A 21,158-nucleotide genomic window follows, 5' to 3' on the forward strand; every position below is an offset into this window, starting at 1 on the left:
TAAAAGTGACCGCCCTAAATAAATTATTATTCTTGATGTTATGTAGTTTCTCATATAAGGAAAAAAATAGTAGTTAAAATAAATTATTATTCTTGATGTTATGATGTTTCCCATATCAGGAAAAACTTAGTAGTTAAACTAAATTATTATTCTTGATATTATGTAGTTTCTCATGTCAGGAAAAAGTAGTAGTTAAAATAAATTATTATTCCTTATGTTATGTAGTTTCTCATATCAGGGTAAACTTGGTAGTTAAAATAAATTATTATTCTTGATATTACATAGTTTCTCATATCAGGAAAAAGTTAGTAGTTAAAAAAGGTTTATAAATCAAAAAGGCATGTGCTAATGTCTAGCACAGCGTCCACGGGCACTTTGCCTTTTTTTTATTCTTGATGTTGTGTAGTTTCTCATATCAGGAAAAAAATAGTAGTTAAAAAAAGTTTAAAAATCAAAAATCATGTGCTAATGTCTAGCACAGCGTCCACGGGCACTTTTCCTTTTTTATTTTTCTTTGGGAATAATTAGTAGTTAAAATAAATTATTATTCCTGATGTTATGTAGTTTCTCATATCAGGAAAAAATAGCAGTTAAAATAAATTATTATTCTTGATGTTATGTAGTTTCCCATATCCGGAAAAAAATAGTAGTTAAAATAAATTATTATTTTTGATGTTATGTAGTTTCTCATATCAGGAAAAAATAGTAATTAAAATAAATTATTATTCGTGTGTTATGTAGTTTCTCATATCCGCAAAGAATTAGTAGTTAAAATAAATTATTATTCTTGATGTTATGTAGTTTCTCATATCAGCAAAAAATTAGTAGCTAAAATAAATTATTATTCTTGATGTTGTGTAGTTTCTCATATCAGGAACAAAATAGTAGTTAAAAAAAGGTTTGAAAATCAAAAATCCATGTGCTAATGTCTAGCACAGCATCTACGGGCACTTTGCCTTTTTTATTTTTCTTTAGGAATAAATACTAGTTAAAATAAATTATTATTCTTGATGTTATGTAGTTTCTCATATCAGGAAAAAATAGTAGTTAAAATAAATTATTATTCTTGATGTTATGTTGTTTGTCATATGAGAGAAAAATAGTAGTTAAAATAAATTATTATTCTTGATGTTATGTTGTTTCTCATATCAGCAAAAAATTAGTAGCTAAAATAAATTATTATTCTTGATGTTGTGTAGTTTCTCATATCAGGAACAAAATAGTAGTTAAAAAAAGGTTTAAAAATCAAAAATCCATGTGCTAATGTCTAGCACAGCGTCTACGGGCAGTTGCCTTTTTTATTTTTTTTAGGAACAAATAGTAGTTAAAATAAATTATTATTCCTGATGTTATGTAGTTTCTCATATCAGGAAAAAATAGTAGTTAAAATAAATTATTATTCTTGATGTTATGTTGTTTGTCATATGAGAGAAAAATAGTAGTTAAAATGAATTATTATTGTTGATGTTATGTAGTTTCTCATATCAGAAAAAAATTAGTAATTAAAAGAAGGTTTAAAAATCAAAATGCCATGTGCTAATGTCTAGCACAGCGTCCACGGGCACTTAGCCTTTATTTTTTCTTTGGGCACGGGCCTAGGTCCTTTTATTCGGCTCTGGCCTCTTTTCATGGGCGCTGAGGCCTCTTTTCATTTTTTGTATCAGAAAAAAATTAGTAATTAAAAGAAGGTTTAAAAATCAAAATGCCATGTGCTAATGTCTAGCACAGCGTCCACGGGCACTTAGCCTTTATTTTTTCTTTGGGCACGGGCCTAGGTCCTTTTTTTCGGCTCTGGCCTCTTTTCATGGGCGCTGAGGCCTCTTTTCATTTTTTTTGTGGGCTCTATGGCCTCTTTTCTTTTTTCTGTGGGCTCTGAGGCCTCTTTACTCTTTTCTTGGGCTCTGAGGCCTCTTTCTCGGCTGGTTGTCCCCGTGGAGGCAATAGGATTAGAGGCCACCAGTATATAAACTGGTCGCAGCGTGCCACAGCAGGCGAGGTGGGACAATTATTAGAGTATAAAACCCGTACGCTCGTCCGCATGGGCCGAGTCGGCACGCACGCGCGCTGACGCTGTATCCGGCCCACCAGAGATTTCACCGATCGACATTTTTTATTTCTTTTTTGAGAATCAAAACTCGTACTAAATTAATATAAAAACGATTAGATCATTATTTTAGTTATCTAAATATTTTTATATTAATTTATAGAGGAAGTACTTTATTTAAACTACCCCAGAAGGGATCTCGTCCAACAAAACTTGCAGAATACAGTCTGGTGGCTGCTGTAGCCAAACCATATCTAATACCTAACCCAAGATGCTGTTATCCACTACTGTATTTGGGAGGAGTCTTGCTTGAAAACTCCTTAGAGCAAGTACAATAATATAGCCAACATGTACAATAGTTTCTCTAACTAAATAAAAATATATTAGTTTATTCCTTATAGCCAGCTGACTCAGCTCTATTGTACTTGCTCTTCCTCTGTAGTTCCTTGCATGTAAGTCTGCACAAGCCGTTGCATCAGGATACTATTAAAAAAAGAAGGGACAAGGACATTGATAAGTATTCATCACAGCAAAACACTGAACAAGAACTATTTTTAATGCATACATACTGGTGTAGATGAACAAATAAAATTTAGATGTTGCATATTGTACTACTGTTGACAAGTTCATAAATATTTTTCGTAAGTTAAAGATGTGCGCTTTTAAGAGGAATAACTCACATTCTGCTTGTCTCCATGACAAATAATCTGAAACAATCTTTGGCTTTGGGTAACAGAGAACTTCTGCGTCGAAGTGTGGTGGCTGCACTATTTCTTTGTTGGGAAAATATTCTTTCCACTTCATCATGTAAAAAGAAGTGAAAGATGATGAACATGAAGAAGTAATTAGTGTGCCAAAGAGGCCGCATATCTTACCACTTAAACTTCGCCGGTTCAAAACATGTACTGTACAAAATCCACAAAATTAAATGAGTACCTCTCATCTCTCTGATATAATCCTGTGAGATCCTGGAACACAAAGCTGCAACACTAACAAACAGTAAAAATGAGCATTTGCATCAAATGTCCAGGCTTGCCATCCAACAAATGTAAAAATACCTGCTTATGCTAAGTGCATTGCACTCACATTTGCACTAACAAGATACAGGATACCTTACTTTCCAATATATTCAATTCAAATAACTTCGTATGATGAGAAGAGGGCATTTTGTGCCATGCAGAACCACATTTTTTTCCTGTCCTTTTCACAATATTCTCATTACTAACCTCACAGTCAAAAATAATACCAGGGAATATCCAATCTGTACTCATTGCTAAACCCACTGGCGGAGCTACATGTACAAAAAGTAGGCCACAGCCCACCCAGCCAGTAGCAAATGTAGTGGAGGATTCAGAGTAGACTGAGCTGTGAAAGAAAAAATAGTGAATTTCCTTTGTACTGCCCCGCCCAACTTTGATAGTGTACCTCCGCCACTGGCTAAAGCAATATCCAAAGATAATATCAGGGAATCGCTCCATCATCAGAGAAGCAGATGCCTTCATCAATCTTAGAGCATTCTCATCGTACGGCTTATCAAATGAATGGATCAGTGAGAATCTGAAGAAAAGTTTGAATGATAAGACAATACAACTATGAGAATGGCATTGGAGTATACGTTTCATAAATAGGAAACTACGGGTCCTCACTTATCGATTTAGCAGGCGCTGATACGAAAAACAATCCAATTACAACACAGAAGCCGGTGCGCCCGAAGCTCGTTGAAGATGATGGCAACGTGCTGCACGTGCTCTGCCCATGAGGAGCTGTAGATGAGGATGTCGTCGAAGAACACAAGCACAAACCGCCGCAAGTAAGGGCGGAGGACGTCGTTCATCAAGGCCTGAAATGTCGCCGGGGCATTGGAGAGGCCGAAAGGCATCACCAAGAACTCGAAGTGGCCGTGATGGGTAGGAAAGGTCGTCTTCGCGACGTCGTCCAGGTGCATCCGAACCTGGTGGTAGACGAAACGAAGGTCGAGCTTAGTGAAGAAGCGGGCCCCACGTAGCTCGTCCAGGAGTTCATCGTCCACAGGTATAGGAAATTTGTCCTTGGATGTCTTGGCGTTAAGAGCACGATAGTCAATGCAGAAACGCCACGTGCCGTCCGGCTTGCGAACAAGGAGCACTGGCGCCCAGAACGGGGAGGTCGAAATCCATATGATCCCCAACGCAAGCATGAGCGCGCACTGCCGCTCCAGCTCATCCTTCTGAAGCTGTGGATAGCGGTACGGCCGCACGGCGACTAGAGCTGTGCCCGGGAGAAGATGAATGCGGTGGTCGTAGGCTCGGGCGGGCGACAGGCCCTGTGACTCATCGAAGAGGTTGCTGTGCTGCTACAAGAGATGAGCCAGCAGGGGCGGCTCAGGCTCAGCGATGGCCGCCGTCAGCTGTGGTTGGGGTGCCGCCGGTGCAGCGCCCCCTCGCCCTTCCACTGAACGCGGCGACCTAGGCGCTAGAAAGTCATCGACAGGGCGTCGAAGTCCCAAAGGATGGGACCCAGGGTCCGCAAGAAGTCGACGCACGTGATGGCGAAGTGCTCGTCGCCGATGACGATGGGGACCTGTCACGCAATCCCGTGGCAGTGGAGGCAATCACCATTTGCCATGGTAACCCGAAGCTGCTCCCCGCCTATCGGCTGAAGCGCCAACCGACGCATGGTCGACTCGGGCAGGAAGTTATGAGTGGAGCCTGCATCCAGGAGTGCTAGGAGCCGCTCCCCGTTGATCGTCACCGGCAGCAGCATAGTCTTTTCCGCCCGTATACCCGCGAGAGCAAGGTCGACGTGGCTGCCGTGTTGGCCAGCGGCGTGGTGGTGGTAGGCAGCGGGAGGCTGGGTGTGGGCGGAGGCGAGGACATGATCGAACCAGAGCTAGCTGATACCAAGTTGATAGGAATAGGATCCCTACCAGGTCCAGGTCTTAGGTTATATGGGTGGAAGAGAGGTTGGCGGGGCGAGGCGCGCGGCAGGGCGCCGTGATCGCGCGCGAGAGAGAGTTATTATTCTTGATGTTATGTAGTTTCTCATATCAGCAAAAAATTAGTAGCTAAAATCAATTATTATTCTTGATGTTGTGTAGTTTCTCATATCAGGAACAAAATAGTAGTTAAAAAAAGGTTTCAAAATCAAAAATCCATGTGCTAATGTCTAGCACAGCGTCTACGGGCACTTTGCCTTTTTTATTTTTCTTTAGGAATAAATAGTAGTTAAAATAAATTATTATTCCTGATGTTATGTAGTTTCTCATATCAGGAAAAAATAGTAGTTAAAATAAATTATTATTCTTGATGTTATGTAGTTTCTCATATGAGAAAAAAATAGTAATTAAAAAAGGTTTAAAAATCAGAATGCCATGTGTTAATGTCTAGCACAGCGTCCACGGGCACTTTGCCTTTTTTTTATTCTTGATGTTGTGTAGTTTCTCATATCAGGAAAAAAATAGTAGTTAAAAAAAGTTTAAAAATCAAAAATCATGTGCTAATGTCTAGCACAGCGTCCACGGGCACTTTTCCTTTTTTATTTTTCTTTGGGAATAATTAGTAGTTAAAATAAATTATTATTCCTGATGTTATGTAGTTTCTCATATCAGGAAAAAATAGCAGTTAAAATAAATTATTATTCTTGATGTTATGTAGTTTCCCATATCCGGAAAAAAATAGTAGTTAAAATAAATTATTATTCTTGATGTTATGTAGTTTCTCATATCAGGAAAAAATAGTAATTAAAATAAATTATTATTCGTGATGTTATGTAGTTTCTCATATCCGCAAAGAATTAGTAGTTAAAATAAATTATTATTCTTGATGTTATGTAGTTTCTCATATCAGCAAAAAATTAGTAGCTAAAATAAATTATTATTCTTGATGTTGTGTAGTTTCTCATATCAGGAACAAAATAGTAGTTAAAAAAAGGTTTAAAAATCAAAAATCCATGTGCTAATGTCTAGCACAGCATCTACGGGCACTTTGCCTTTTTTATTTTTCTTTAGGAATAAATACTAGTTAAAATAAATTATTATTCCTGATGTTATGTAGTTTCTCATATCAGGAAAAAATAGTAGTTAAAATAAATTATTATTCTTGATGTTATGTTGTTTGTCATATGAGAGAAAAATAGTAGTTAAAATAAATTATTATTCTTGATGTTATGTTGTTTCTCATATCAGCAAAAAATTAGTAGCTAAAATAAATTATTATTCTTGATGTTGTGTAGTTTCTCATATCAGGAACAAAATAGTAGTTAAAAAAAGGTTTAAAAATCAAAAATCCATGTGCTAATGTCTAGCACAGCGTCTACGGGCAGTTGCCTTTTTTATTTTTTTTTAGGAACAAATAGTAGTTAAAATAAATTATTATTCCTGATGTTATGTAGTTTCTCATATCAGGAAAAAATAGTAGTTAAAATAAATTATTATTCTTGATGTTATGTTGTTTGTCATATGAGAGAAAAATAGTAGTTAAAATGAATTATTATTGTTGATGTTATGTAGTTTCTCATATCCGGAAAAAAATAGTAGTTAAAATAAATTATTATTCTTGATGTTATGTAGTTTCTCATATCAGGAAAAAATAGTAATTAAAATAAATTATTATTCGTGATGTTATGTAGTTTCTCATATCCGCAAAGAATTAGTAGTTAAAATAAATTATTATTCTTGATGTTATGTAGTTTCTCATATCAGCAAAAAATTAGTAGCTAAACTAAATTATTATTCTTGATGTTGTGTAGTTTCTCATATCAGGAACAAAATAGTAGTTAAAAAAAGGTTTAAAAATCAAAAATCCATGTGCTAATGTCTAGCACAGCATCTACGGGCACTTTGCCTTTTTTATTTTTCTTTAGGAATAAATACTAGTTAAAATAAATTATTATTCCTGATGTTATGTAGTTTCTCATATCAGGAAAAAATAGTAGTTAAAATAAATTATTATTCTTGATGTTATGTTGTTTGTCATATGAGAGAAAAATAGTAGTTAAAATAAATTATTATTCTTGATGTTATGTTGTTTCTCATATCAGCAAAAAATTAGTAGCTAAAATAAATTATTATTCTTGATGTTGTGTAGTTTCTCATATCAGGAACAAAATAGTAGTTAAAAAAAGGTTTAAAAATCAAAAATCCATGTGCTAATGTCTAGCACAGCATCTACGGGCACTTTGCCTTTTTTATTTTTCTTTAGGAATAAATACTAGTTAAAATAAATTATTATTCCTGATGTTATGTAGTTTCTCATATCAGGAAAAAATAGTAGTTAAAATAAATTATTATTCTTGATGTTATGTTGTTTGTCATATGAGAGAAAAATAGTAGTTAAAATAAATTATTATTCTTGATGTTATGTTGTTTCTCATATCAGCAAAAAAATTAGTAGCTAAAATAAATTATTATTCTTGATGTTGTGTAGTTTCTCATATCAGGAACAAAATAGTAGTTAAAAAAAGGTTTAAAAATCAAAAATCCATGTGCTAATGTCTAGCACAGCGTCTACGGGCACTTTGCCTTTTTTATTTTTCTTTAGGAATAAATACTAGTTAAAATAAATTATTATTCCTGATGTTATGTAGTTTCTCATATCAGGAAAAAATAGTAGTTAAAATAAATTATTATTCTTGATGTTATGTTGTTTGTCATATGAGCGAAAAATAGTAGTTAAAATAAATTATTATTCTTGATGTTATGTTGTTTCTCATATCAGCAAAAAATTAGTAGCTAAAATAAATTATTATTCTTGATGTTGTGTAGTTTCTCATATCAGGAACAAAATAGTAGTTAAAAAAAGGTTTAAAAATCAAAAATCCATGTGCTAATGTCTAGCACAGCGTCTACGGGCAGTTGCCTTTTTTATTTTTTTTAGGAACAAATAGTAGTTAAAATAAATTATTATTCTTGATGTTATGTAGTTTCTCATATCAGGAAAAAATAGTAGTTAAAATAAATTATTATTCTTGATGTTATGTTGTTTGTCATATGAGAGAAAAATAGTAGTTAAAATGAATTATTATTGTTGATGTTATGTAGTTTCTCATATCAGAAAAAAATTAGTAATTTAAAGAAGGTTTAAAAATCAAAATGCCATGTGCTAATGTCTAGCACAGCATCTACGGGCACTTTGCCTTTTTTATTTTTCTTTAGGAATAAATACTAGTTAAAATAAATTATTATTCCTGATGTTATGTAGTTTCTCATATCAGGAAAAAATAGTAGTTAAAATAAATTATTATTCTTGATGTTATGTTGTTTGTCATATGAGAGAAAAATAGTAGTTAAAATAAATTATTATTCTTGATGTTATGTTGTTTCTCATATCAGCAAAAAATTAGTAGCTAAAATAAATTATTATTCTTGATGTTGTGTAGTTTCTCATATCAGGAACAAAATAGTAGTTAAAAAAAGGTTTAAAAATCAAAAATCCATGTGCTAATGTCTAGCACAGCGTCTACGGGCACTTTGCCTTTTTTATTTTTCTTTAGGAATAAATACTAGTTAAAATAAATTATTATTCCTGATGTTATGTAGTTTCTCATATCAGGAAAAAATAGTAGTTAAAATAAATTATTATTCTTGATGTTATGTTGTTTGTCATATGAGAGAAAAATAGTAGTTAAAATAAATTATTATTCTTGATGTTATGTTGTTTCTCATATCAGCAAAAAATTAGTAGCTAAAATAAATTATTATTCCTGATAGTTTCTCATATCAGGAACAAAATAGTAGTTAAAAAAAGGTTTAAAAATCAAAAATCCATGTGCTAATGTCTAGCACAGCGTCTACGGGCAGTTGCCTTTTTTATTTTTTTTAGGAACAAATAGTAGTTAAAATAAATTATTATTCTTGATGTTATGTAGTTTCTCATATCAGGAAAAAATAGTAGTTAAAATAAATTATTATTCTTGATGTTATGTTGTTTGTCATATGAGAGAAAAATAGTAGTTAAAATGAATTATTATTGTTGATGTTATGTAGTTTCTCATATCAGAAAAAAATTAGTAATTAAAAGAAGGTTTAAAAATCAAAATGCCATGTGCTAATGTCTAGCACAGCGTCCACGGGCACTTAGCCTTTATTTTTTCTTTGGGCACGGGCCTAGGTCCTTTTTTTCGGCTCTGGCCTCTTTTCATGGGCGCTGAGGCCTCTTTTCATTTTTTTTGTGGGCTCTATGGCCTCTTTTCTTTTTTCTGTGGGCTCTGAGGCCTCTTTACTCTTTTCTTGGGCTCTGAGGCCTCTTTCTCGGCTGGTTGTCCCCGTGGAGGCAATAGGATTAGAGGCCACCAGTATATAAACTGGTCGCAGCGTGCCACAGCAGGCGAGGTGGGACAATTATTAGAGTATAAAACCCGTACGCTCGTCCGCATGGGCCGAGTCGGCACGCACGCGCGCTGACGCTGTATCCGGCCCACCAGAGATTTCACCGATCGACATTTTTTATTTCTTTTTTGAGAATCAAAACTCGTACTAAATTAATATAAAAACGATTAGATCATTATTTTAGTTATCTAAATATTTTTATATTAATTTATAGAGGAAGTACTTTATTTAAACTACCCCAGAAGGGATCTCGTCCAACAAAACTTGCAGAATACAGTCTGGTGGCTGCTGTAGCCAAACCATATCTAATACCTAACCCAAGATGCTGTTATCCACTACTGTATTTGGGAGGAGTCTTGCTTGAAAACTCCTTAGAGCAAGTACAATAATATAGCCAACATGTACAATAGTTTCTCTAACTAAATAAAAATATATTAGTTTATTCCTTATAGCCAGCTGACTCAGCTCTATTGTACTTGCTCTTCCTCTGTAGTTCCTTGCATGTAAGTCTGCACAAGCCGTTGCATCAGGATACTATTAAAAAAAGAAGGGACAAGGACATTGATAAGTATTCATCACAGCAAAACACTGAACAAGAACTATTTTTAATGCATACATACTGGTGTAGATGAACAAATAAAATTTAGATGTTGCATATTGTACTACTGTTGACAAGTTCATAAATATTTTTCGTAAGTTAAAGATGTGCGCTTTTAAGAGGAATAACTCACATTCTGCTTGTCTCCATGACAAATAATCTGAAACAATCTTTGGCTTTGGGTAACAGAGAACTTCTGCGTCGAAGTGTGGTGGCTGCACTATTTCTTTGTTGGGAAAATATTCTTTCCACTTCATCATGTAAAAAGAAGTGAAAGATGATGAACATGAAGAAGTAATTAGTGTGCCAAAGAGGCCGCATATCTTACCACTTAAACTTCGCCGGTTCAAAACATGTACTGTACAAAATCCACAAAATTAAATGAGTACCTCTCATCTCTCTGATATAATCCTGTGAGATCCTGGAACACAAAGCTGCAACACTAACAAACAGTAAAAATGAGCATTTGCATCAAATGTCCAGGCTTGCCATCCAACAAATGTAAAAATACCTGCTTATGCTAAGTGCATTGCACTCACATTTGCACTAACAAGATACAGGATACCTTACTTTCCAATATATTCAATTCAAATAACTTCGTATGATGAGAAGAGGGCATTTTGTGCCATGCAGAACCACATTTTTTTCCTGTCCTTTTCACAATATTCTCATTACTAACCTCACAGTCAAAAATAATACCAGGGAATATCCAATCTGTACTCATTGCTAAACCCACTGGCGGAGCTACATGTACAAAAAGTAGGCCACAGCCCACCCAGCCAGTAGCAAATGTAGTGGAGGATTCAGAGTAGACTGAGCTGTGAAAGAAAAAATAGTGAATTTCCTTTGTACTGCCCCGCCCAACTTTGATAGTGTACCTCCGCCACTGGCTAAAGCAATATCCAAAGATAATATCAGGGAATCGCTCCATCATCAGAGAAGCAGATGCCTTCATCAATCTTAGAGCATTCTCATCGTACGGCTTATCAAATGAATGGATCAGTGAGAATCTGAAGAAAAGTTTGAATGATAAGACAATACAACTATGAGAATGGCATTGGAGTATACGTTTCATAAATAGGAAACTACGGGTCCTCACTTATCGATTTAGCAGGCGCTGATACGAAAAACAATCCAATTACAACACAGAAGCCGGTGCGCCCGAAGCTCGTTGAAGATGATGGCAACGTGCTGCACGTGCTCTGCCCATGAGGAGCTGTAGATGAGGATGTCGTCGAAGAACACAAGCACAAACCGCCGCAAGTAAGGGCGGAGGACGTCGTTCATCAAGGCCTGAAATGTCGCCGGGGCATTGGAGAGGCCGAAAGGCATCACCAAGAACTCGAAGTGGCCGTGATGGGTAGGAAAGGTCGTCTTCGCGACGTCGTCCAGGTGCATCCGAACCTGGTGGTAGACGAAACGAAGGTCGAGCTTAGTGAAGAAGCGGGCCCCACGTAGCTCGTCCAGGAGTTCATCGTCCACAGGTATAGGAAATTTGTCCTTGGATGTCTTGGCGTTAAGAGCACGATAGTCAATGCAGAAACGCCACGTGCCGTACGGCTTGCGAACAAGGAGCACTGGCGCCCAGAACGGGGAGGTCGAAATCCATATGATCCCCAACGCAAGCATGAGCGCATACTGCCGCTCCAGTTCATCCTTCTGAAGCTGTGGATAGCGGTACGGCCGCACGGCGACTAGAGCTGTGCCCGGGAGAAGATGAATGTGGTGGTCGTAGGCTCGGGCGGGCGGCAGGCCCTGCGACTCATCGAAGAGGTTGCTCCGCTGCTACAAGAGATGAGCCAGCAGGGGCGGCTCAGGCTCAGCGATGGCCGCCGTCAGCTGTGGTTGGGGTGCCGCCGGTGCAGCGCCCCCTCGCCCTTCCACTGAACGCGGCGACCTAGGCGCCAGAAAGTCATCGACGGGGCGTCGAAGTCCCAAAGGATGGGACCTAGGGTCCGCAAGAAGTCGACGCACGTGATGGCGAAGTGCTCGTCGCCGATGACGATGGGGACCTGTCGCGCAATCCCGTGGCAGTGGAGGCAATCACCATTTGCCATGGTAACCCGAAGCTGCTCCCTGCCTATCGGCTGAAGCGCGAACCGACGCATGGTCGACTCGGGCAGGAAGTTACGAGTGGAGCCTGCATCCAGGAGCGCTAGGAGCCACTCCCCGTTGATCGTCACCGGCAGCAGCATAGTCTTTTCCGCCCGTATACCCGCGAGAGCATGGACGGAAACCACGAGGGCGATGGCAGGAGCAGGTGCCGGCACGACCGCCGCATCGACAGGGTCAGGCAGGTCGCCAACCCTAGCTACGGCAAGATCCTCCTCGATGTAGTCCGTAGCTTCCAAGTAGAATAGGCGCGGGCAAACGTGACCCGACACGTAGGGCTCATCGTAGTTATAGCATAGCCCTTGGCGACGGCGCTCAAGTTGCTTGGCCGGGGTGAGCCTGGGGAGGCCGGCCCGGTGTTGAGGCTGTTGCCCAAGGGGGCAGCCGAGGGGCCCGGGATGTCGGCGCCTGCTGCATGGCCAGGGCACGGCGCTCGAACGCGCGGGCATAATACATGGCTGTCTGGAGGTCCTGTGGCCCGCGCATCTCCACGTCCACGCGGATGTGGTCCGGTAGGCCCCTTACGAAGAGCTCGGCCCGCTGGCGGGCGGAGATGCTGGGAGCATGGCATGCCAGCGCCTGGAAGCGATCGGCAAAGTCTTGCACCGTCGACAGGAACGGGAGGTGCCCAAGCTCCACGAGTCGGCTCCCGCATATGGGGGGCCAAAGCGCAAGAGGTACAGATCGCGGAATCGTTCCCATGAGGGCATCCCGCCCTCGTCCTGCTCGAGGGCGTAGTACCACGTCTGCGCGGCGCCGCGAAGATGGTATGAAGCGATCCAGATGCGGTCGGACGCGAGGGTGCGCTGCCCCCTGAAAAATTGGTCACGTTGATTGAGCCAATTCAAGGGGTCCTCGGCGCCGTCGAAGGTTGCGAACTCTATCTTGGAGAAGCGCGACGGTGGATGGCCGTAGCCCACGGCCGTCGGTGACTCATGTGCGTGGAGCAGCGAAGACGACGGAGCCGGGAAGGCGGGCTGCAGGTTACCGCCGTGGAACAAGGGCCCGTCCACACTGGCGTAGGGACCCGCAGTCCCGGAGGGTCCGGCGAGCGGCCTGGCCGGGTGCGCCACGGATGGTGGCGGGAAGGATGGCTGACCCGGGCCTGCCGTGTAGACCGAGGGGGGAACCGCACCTCCTGGATGGGCGCCCCCGAAGTCCGCGGCGGCCCGCTCTACATCGAGGTCGCCCCCTGGTGCGGCGCAACCGAGAGGGGCGGTGGTGGCACCACATTGGGGAAGAAGGCGGCGGCCGGCTGCGGCGGCACATAGGGCCCCGCGAGGAACGAGCAGATGCCCGCAACGGCCTGCCCTAGCTCCAGCAGCGCACTCGTCATCTCCGCCGGGGTGAAGATGAGGGTGGTGGAGGGCAGGTGGGTACGGGAGGCGGCCCGGTCAAGGTCGGCGCGGCTGCCGTGTTGGCCAGCGGCGTGGTGGTGGTAGGCAGCGGGAGGCTGGGGGTGGGCGGAGGCGAGGACATGATCGAACCGGAGCTAGCTGATACCAAGTTGATAGGAATAGGATCCCTACCAGGTCCAGGTCTTAGGTTATATGGGTGGAAGAGAGGTTGGCGGGGCGAGGCGCGCGGCAGGGCGCCGTGATCGCGCGCGAGAGAGGGACTCGAGGCGGCTAGGGTTTAGGGCGCCGGCTCCTCTTGGGAGCCGAGCAAATATGATTGCTTCTGCTTAATCAAAACTGAGTCCTTAAATGAGTATATATAATCTCCCTAACGCTAACCAATCTGATAAACTACGCTAAGCCTCTAATCTTTACCTAATACTACGCTATAGTGGCTGCACATGAGATAGCAGCTCATGCTAGAGATCATGGAGATTTTTATATACTGCAAAATGCGCCACCGAATATCTTTCATGGAATTGAGAATGACTGTGAACTGTCTATGAATGAATGAAAGAGCTCCCTTTCCTTCCCCCCCAAAAAAAAAACTATAATGATTCAACTAACCTTCTCGGAGAATGTTTTCATGTTTTCCCCAAAACTCTGGTCCTATGATATCAAAATTTGACACTGTAATTGCCAGCCGGGTTCTTTTAATGGGATTCCCATAGTCATCGATTTTCATCATTGTTTCTACCTGCAACAATATGTACAACAACACCTCAGCGGTATTCAAAAGAGCACCTTACCGGGTTAATTGACCTTAACTAAAAGTTGAGAAAAACATGTCCCACAAAATAACATTATTCAACAATCAGACCCACAAAAGAAATTCATTATGTAATCTGCACAACTGATTAGAAAAATTATAACATTCGACCAATATCAGACAAGGAAATGGCGTGAAATGCCAAATAAGGAGTTCAAATTATCACTCAAAACTAAAGTTTAGCAAGACTTTTTACATTTAACTATCTGGATATCAGCTGCGAATTCAGAAATGCTAGATTGATCTCTGCACAAAGCTATGATAGTCATTTGTATAAATCATGGAAATGATATTTTGTGACACAAACATGAAAAATATGTTACCGGGAATGAGTAGGAACATTAGTAATGATTTCCTTTTGTATGCTTGACACCATTAACTTATAATTCAGAAGTGTCTCCATTCACAACAGTATTTGCATATGATTTTTTTAACGTAAAATTTGCATGCATTTTATAATTTAACGATCATGAGAAGATGCTATACGGGTTATAGCTGTACTCATCGCTAACACCATAAGAAAACACTATGTCAGGAATTCCTCAAGCATAGAACTAGCACAGGCATTCATCAATCTTAAGGCACTCTGATCATTTGGTTTCTCAAAGGCGTGTATCTTCAAAAATCCAACAAAAAGAGGAGTGAAATTAGTGGACACTGGACAAAACAACAAAGATAAGCCAATTTATAATCAATCAAGCAAAAGACATTGGTACATGCATTAGATTAAGAACTTGACATGGCCAAATGGTCGATGCAGTTGCTTAACCACCTTTTTTTTCCTTTTTGAAGGAAGAGATAAACAGTACCAGTGGAAATGACTGCAATCGATGCGGACAACGATCCAGTTGGAGGTCGGGAGGTGACAATCAAACTCAAACTCCCTCTTCACACACACGCCACAAAACACCTGTTCTTGGAGCTACACCTACATAAAATTGAAGGAAAGAAGCAGTTTAGAAAATTTGGTTGAAATCTGCATTGCAGGTTTGCAACTAGCATCTTTGGATTTAACACATTTTCTATCATAAACGTCTAAATGAGCTAATCTCTCTGATGACATTGTAAATTTTTTTCCATTATAACAAGAGGCGACATGGTTGACCATGAGCAAATAACCATGCATGTTTCCCTTCCCCTCAAGATTTTACAGAATTGTTTTTTCTTCACTAAGGCAAACTTCATTAAACACCTGTTGCTCGAGAATCATTCTGCTGTAGACACCAGGTAACAAAAGGTGAAAGTATCTAAACCTACATAATTTAGGATGTTGGTGGAAAAGGTGAATGTATCATACAGTGCAACCAAACTATTGGTCAACTGATATGTCCCTCAGTGCGCATCATACAGTGCGGTATAAGAAATTAGAGTAGGAAACCATACAGGAAAACAGAATTTACACTAGCTAGCTCGTAATAAAAAACAACAGGAGTTCACACAGAATATGACATGTCAGTTTTCATATGATATTTTCCCCAATTTGACATGTCAGCTTTGACCAAACTAGACATCTCAGGGTTCTGATTGGAGGAGCGTCTGCAGGCAGAATATCAATTTGCTACATTCTAGTGTTAACTAAAGCAGAATAGCAACAACATAGCAGAAGTGGTGCCCGCCGAACTGTAGGCAGACTTAGATCTTTTACTAACCTGCGACCTGACCGGGGCAATGGAGGCCGGCGACTGGTAAGGGGCGCTCCGAACCTGGAAGCGGCGGCAGTGCTGGCGCCCAGCTGCGAGCGTGTTTTCCAGTCAGTGCTGTGCGACGGCGATGGCGGTGGCGGAGGGAGCACTGGAGGCGATGGGGAGGAAGGCGAGAGCGACCCTTATCAAAGGTTCAAACAGGCTTGCCTAGGTCGACGAAGGCCCTGTTTGGATACTCTAACTCGGTTAGAGGTTAGAGTTAGATTCTAACTCTAGACTAACCCTAAACTAACTCTAAACAAAAAGGTGTTTGGATGGAAGGGTTAGATTGCCAATAAATGCACTTTTTTCAATCATTTGGCTTCTTTATCTAGGATTTTGTGTGGTGGATGGAGAGAGAAAAGTAACTTTTTCTAGGCCTCACCTAACTCTAACCCAAAAAAGCACCTCTTGGGTGGGTTAGATTTTTGGGATGGATTAGATGCATCTAACCCACCCTGTTTGAATTTTTGAGAGTTAGATGAGTTCAATCTAACCAACTCTAACTCTAACCCTAGGATCCAAACAGGGCCGAAGTCGGAAGTAGGCTCGGTAAGGTGGACGATGGCGTGTTCTCTTTCGGTGTCTAAGTCACACGAATAACCATATATCTCCCTAATAATAATAATAATAATAATAAAAGTAATAAAAATAAAAAGAAGAAGAAGAATAACAATAACAATAACAATAACAAAAAGAGTAATAATAATAATAATAACAGTAATAATAATAATCTTCCCTCTCCTTTAATCTTTACCTAATAATAAAGAGGCTATCGCTTCCGTCGAGAAATCCACCGAGGTGATTTTATAAAAAAAAAACCTTACCGTTTATGACATTAAACTCGTAGTATATATTAAATATTTTTTTAAATACTCATATCTTTTAAACCGTAACTCCAAAATTAACATATTATACATGGAATTTGATTAGAAAAATATGTAGAATTTAAATATGATATTATTTTATCTGTTAAACGTTTAATAAAAATATTATCTAGGGTGCAATCTTAATAAATAAGTTTCGCCTTTCTTTCATACCGGTACTCATCCGGGTTGGGGATGAACACGTCAACAAAATCAGGATTAGAGATGAAACTGAAGGTCACTTGACTGATTCTTTGTACATATTAAATCTACATGCAAGCCGTGTTAAAATAGAAGACCCGTGAAATTTTGAACTGCATTTTTGTAGGATAAGACCATCTTTATTTGTATCGTAACTATAAATTCTCAAATTATAGACTTTTTTATAAATTAAGAGCGTGTGTCGTGTGGAATTTCTTTCTCCCGTTGCAACGCATGAGCCCTTTTGCTAGCAAAAGGGCTCGTGCGTTGCAACGGGAGAAAAAAATACCACACGCTTTTAATCTTTTTATAATAATGTTGATTTATTAAAATAATAAGCTAACTAACTAATGTAGTCAGTCCTCGGTGCGGACGTTTGGAGCTCGGCCTCCATGAAGGCCGAAATTTTTGAATAATTCAAAATTCAAACTTTTCGGTTTCAGAAAAATCTGAAAAAAATATGGAAGTAAAGAAGGGTGTTATGTATATGTGTGCAAAAATTTAGGATGAGATACCTTGAAATACGATCTGCACAAAAAAGACAAATTCATGACCTGAAATGATGAATAGTGTCATGTGTAAAAAAAGCCTCAGATTTGTCTTTTTTACGCAGCCCTCATTTCAATGTATTTTTTTCTGAAAATTTACACACATGTGTGTTACGCCTTTACTTATACGTGTATTTTTTTCAGAATTTTTTGAAATGTAAAAATATGAATTTCAAATTTAAAGGCCTCCATGGAGCTCGGCCACCAAAAGCAATTTCCGAGTCAGTCCTATCCTATTTTGTTGAGAAATCAACCTGTCCATTGTTAATTCCACCATGATGAGAAATTGAGCGGGACAAGCAAAGCAAAACAAAGAGGCTACCTGAATTGATTAATGGACTGTTATCTTATTTCACTCATGGGATAGAGAATGTGGGATCAGATGACAAACTGAAGGTGGTGTTCCATTCTCTCTCTCTACAACAATGCAATCTTACATTCAATACATTCATTCATCAACAAAACAAATTCCCACAAAACAAAATTTCTTGCCGGTGCTTGGCACACGGTTGGAGGCATGGGGAGGGCATCTCACCAGATGATGAGTTCCTACCGGAGGAGGGGATACGATGAGGGGAGCAAGGGGTTAGGCGCCTCTATGTGGCCATAAGGAGTCGTCGTTGCCGCGCCATAACCTCGGAGTTCCCCGTGTGAGCCATGGAGGCCCGCCTCCACCTGCAAGTACTTCGCTCTGCCGCGCCTTATCCGCGCGCCGACGCCGTTCTGCATCGAGCAGACGCATCATCCCAAGTCGATGTAGCTGTCGCGTTGATTTGATCCAGAAGTTGTGCTCGAGCGCCGAAACAGGGGCAACAAGCGGGCAGAGGTACGACCGTGGAGGTGGGTGGGTTGAGATCGACAACAGTGGTGGTTGAGGTCGGCCGCGGCGGCGAGTGGTGTGGCAGCGGTCTGGGCACAGGCCGGGGTGGACCAGGGTCGACGCGATGCGCTCGAGCGCCGCAACGGGGGCAGTGAGCGTGGAGAGGTACAACCGCGGAGGCGGGTGGGTTGAGATCGGCAGCGGTGGTGGTTGAGGTCGGCCAGAGCGGTGAGTGGTGTTGCGGCGGCCTGGACACAGGCCAGGGTGGCCGAGGGTCGACTGGAGGAGGCGATGCGTACGGGTATAATTTTTGCAGCGAATCGTTTTTTCCTTTTGCGTTGCAGTAAATGATGAAGCGCGGGTTGAATAACAAAAATTACAGGGGCTTTATTACAAAAATGCCGTGGTGGGTTTTCCGATGGAAGCAATAGCCGCTTTATTATTAGGTATAGATAATAAAGCGCGTAGCGTTTCTGTTGTCCGTCGTGGCATTTTTGCAAAAACACCCCTTGATTTTTCGATATTCAACCCGTGGTACGTTTTTAAGTCATGCAAACAGAAAAATGTTTCGTTTTTATAGAAATGTCCCTATAGTTTTCGAAATTCAACCTGCAGTCCATTAAACAAACACATCACGCCAGATCCCCTTCCCCACGCACGAGCGCACCGCCGCCGCCGCCGCAGGCCTGGCGTTGGGCGCACCCAACACCTCTCGCGCCGCCCGACAACTCAGCACCGAATCGATGGAGTCTGACGACGAGGAGGAGGCGGTGGCGACGCCGACGCCGGGGACGGCCGCGGCGGCGCCGGCGGCGGGGAGGCTGAAGGGCTGCCCGGAACTGACGGTGGAGGGCGACATGCGGGAGATGGCCAAGACGGCCGCCTGGAGCGTCACCTTCTGCAAGCCCGGCAACGGCGTCGCCTCCCTCCGCGACGACAGCCTCGACACCTACTGGCAGTAAGCGCCCCCGACCCATCCTCTCCCCCTCAAAATCTCTTCCTTGTCTCGCGGAATCACAGGCTGAGCCGCCTACCTGGAATCCGGCGTCCCAATGGAGCGGGCCAGGTACAAGATCATATTCGTCCATGGCTTCTTCTGCTGCAGGCACGACGTGCTCAACGTCTCCCAGGTACACGGATGATTTGGATTTCAGAATCAATCCATCATACGCAGACCAACCAGAGCGATGAATAGCGTGAGTTGGGCTCTGTTTCCAGGGGCTGCTACAAGAGCTTGGCATCTACCTGCTGTCCTTTGATCGGCCGGGGTACTGCGAAAGCGACGCGCATCCCGACACGGACGGAGGAGAGCATCGCCGTCGACATCGCCGAGCTCGCCGACAACCTGCAGCTGGGGCCCAGGTTCCACCTCATGGGCTTCTCCATGGGCGATCATGTGGAGCTGCCTCAAGTACATCCCGCACAGGCAATAAGTGGTGGAATCTCATCTTCTTCCCCCATCTCAACCTGTTGACAGTCTTTCTTACCCATATTGCATCGCGTGCCATGGATGAAATCGACAAGCGCAGGCTCTCCGACGTGGCCATTCTCGCGCTGGTGGGAAACTACTGGTGGTCCGGCCTGCTGGCGAACGTGTACCAGGAGGCGTGGTACGCGAAGTTCCCGCAGGACCGGGTCGCCGTCATAATCATGACAAGACAGAGACACAGACAAGGAAATATGTGGGTTTGCAGCGTTTAAGCCTGAAGTTTCTAAAATGAGTTTTTTTGTTTTCAGTTTCACTGACAAGACAGAGAAGCGCTATAATCCAAACATGTCTCCCGTCATTAGAAAGGATAAACGGAGGAAAGGATCACAGGTTCTTGTGATTTCATGGCTTTCTTTTTGTTGTAGATTTTTCATACTTGTTTAAGAGCTTAACTCTGAATCCATCTGCCATCTCATTTCAGTGGGTAATGTTAATCAGAAAGCACGCAAAGGTTGTTGTTGGTGACAAGCATGTCTTTCAAGTATTCAGAAAGCATTGTAAGGTAGTTGTTGTGGTACTGTGGATGCTGGAATTTCCGCGGACGTGAAGTAAATCTTACATTGTTTTTGGATGTGTTTGTTTGAGTTTCTCTTCATGTGCTACAACCTTGAATCTTAAACTTACAATTCGTTTAACAAATAATGCTAGCAATAGAAAATGTGTTGTGTCCTTTCATTGAGTACATGTATATGAAAGCCTGGCCTTTACATTCCCTCCGTTTTTGAGCATTCAACCCGCAGTCCGTGATTGAGTGGAAAAACATTTCAGATTTGCAAGAAAGCCCCTCACCCCCGGATCGGATCCGCCCCACCGCTGCCAGGGCCGCCCCGCGCCAGCCACCCCCGCGCCTCCCCCGGCCTCCTCTGCCCCCCGTGCCCCTCCTCTCCACCGACCGGCTCCTCCTAGCACCTGGCCACAGCCCCGCCGACCACCACATCGCCACCAGCCACCTCCTCCACCTTCGGTCGGACGCATCGAGGTGGGTCTCTCCCGGCCATGGGGTTGGCGAGGAAGGCCTCGGTGACGCCGAGGATGGGGTCCTTGGGCGTCGGCTCAACGTGGCCGAGGAGCGATGCCATGGCCCGCGCCGGGAGCATGGGCGGGGCCCCACGCGGCCGGATCACGGAGGCCGCGCGGCGGTACAACGCCATGGCGGATCCGGCTTGAGGGGTAGGCGGTGGGCTTCTTGGCCGGCCGGTCAGTCGCCGGAGCAGCAAACGGTACAGCGCCATGGCGGATCCGACTTTATTTATATTGTTTACTAACAGTATCAAACTTGAAGAAACCTAGACAACATTCATGGCCATCAAACTTCTCTTCTGATTTGCC

At 42.1% G+C, this 21,158-nt stretch overlaps 1 long non-coding RNA gene and 1 pseudogene across 3 annotated transcripts; one reads left to right on the top strand and one right to left on the bottom strand.

The window, feature by feature from the left end:
• Positions 1–1,523: 1,523 nt before the first annotated feature.
• LOC123426342 lies at positions 1,524–4,140 on the bottom strand. 3 transcript variants are annotated; one of them, XR_006622172.1, is made up of 3 exons: positions 2,981–4,140; positions 2,725–2,842; positions 1,524–2,527 (listed from the first exon to the last, which is right to left on the bottom strand). It is a non-coding gene; the product is annotated as an uncharacterized LOC123426342 (long non-coding RNA). The 3 variants fall into 3 exon arrangements; XR_006622171.1 differs by having other exon boundaries at positions 1,524–2,502; positions 2,725–4,140; XR_006622169.1 differs by having other exon boundaries at positions 2,725–4,140.
• Positions 4,141–19,197: 15,057 nt separating this feature from the next.
• On the top strand, positions 19,198–20,735 carry LOC123397253 (annotated as a pseudogene).
• The last annotated feature ends 423 nt before the right edge of the window (positions 20,736–21,158 follow it).

The sequence above is a fragment of the Hordeum vulgare genome, chromosome 1H (assembly GCF_904849725.1).
Source record: "Hordeum vulgare subsp. vulgare chromosome 1H, MorexV3_pseudomolecules_assembly, whole genome shotgun sequence".
Classification (NCBI taxonomy): Eukaryota; Viridiplantae; Streptophyta; class Magnoliopsida; order Poales; family Poaceae; genus Hordeum; species Hordeum vulgare.